The sequence below is a fragment of the Eriocheir sinensis genome, chromosome 56, assembly GCF_024679095.1.
Source record: "Eriocheir sinensis breed Jianghai 21 chromosome 56, ASM2467909v1, whole genome shotgun sequence".
Lineage (NCBI taxonomy): Eukaryota > Metazoa > Arthropoda > Malacostraca > Decapoda > Varunidae > Eriocheir > Eriocheir sinensis.
Window position 1 is genome coordinate 7,084,747 of NC_066564.1, and position 1,360 is coordinate 7,086,106.

Consider the following 1,360-nt stretch of genomic DNA (forward strand, 5'->3'; position numbering starts at 1 on the left):
TGTGTGTGTGTGTGTGACGATTCTCGGGACACGGGCCGATCGATGGACGAAAAAAATCAGCAAGGTTCCAGTCTGCCTGTCACAACCCACCCCACCCCCTTCCCTGCGCGTGGTGTTAACTGACTTCCTCATGAAAGCACGTCATAACAGTCCCAGCGTGTTGTTATTGGTCGTGATTTCTGAATCTTCCGTTTTCGTCACATGTTCTGTTTGATTCCCGTAGATTTACTTTTACAGCAGGCTAAAGAAATTAGTCTTGAGGGACCTCTCCTAACGAGAGCTCCCGAACACAGAGTTGGTGAAAAGCCTTGCCAGTCCTGTGCCTTGGCTTTAGGTGGTCTGTGGTGTGGTGTGTGGCAGGCGCTGCCGTGAGTGTTCCCATCAGCGCTCTACTCCACAGAGGGGGCGGCGTCCGGCGGGCCTAAGTACACAGTAATGATTGTTTGAGGAGCCCAGCGAGGCGGAGAGGCGTGACGCAAACCCTCACTCCTCGACCGTCCACTACACAGCCCTGCCTCACCACAGACCACGGCGACCCTCGGAACAAAGGGCTAGCGCGTTTCCAGCACTCAGGCTGCAGCGGGACTATCACGAGTACTCCAGCTCAGCCCTGGCATCCCGCCACGTGCCAGCCTGCCTCTACCATTCAACATATACTCTCCCTTTCCTTATAGCAGCAACGCACTTTGAACTCGAATGTAAATAGAAAGCTTACATAATATTCTAAGATTACAAACCTGACGTGGTTTTCAGGCCATCGCAATACTATTACGACCTTCACGCTATCAGCATCCTCTCCAATCAAGCATCCTACCACCATCACTCCGCCCTTCCATACACACATATACCGCTCCGGTAACTTAGTGGTTAAAGCTCTGCGCTGCCAGGCTTCGTGGCCTGGCAGGTAGAGGTTCGAGCCCCGCTCAGGGTGGGAGTTTTCTGCTGACAAGGAGCGGCTACTGTCCTCGCTTGACCAAGGGGGATGGGGTGTGTGGTGAGTGAAGGTCCCAACATTGCCCAGAGATCGACTATAATGAGCTTGCTCTAATCGGGAGGGTACTTGCTGGCGATCGTGATCACGCCGTGGTGAATCACGCACACACACACACACACACACAACAATAGAAGCAACACCAGCCGTATCATAAAAACAGCAGTAGTAGTAGAAGTAGTATTTAGTGTCACAGTTGTAGTAGTAATAGCAACATAAAGAGCAATCACGAGGCAGAGGCTGGTCGGCTTTCCATCTGGGTAGGCCAAGGAACCGGGATGTGGGAGATGGATGGAGGAGGATGGCGGGTGAGACGGTGACAAGGCTGCAAAGGAGAGGCCTAAGTTTATACTCTGTATATACCAAGTC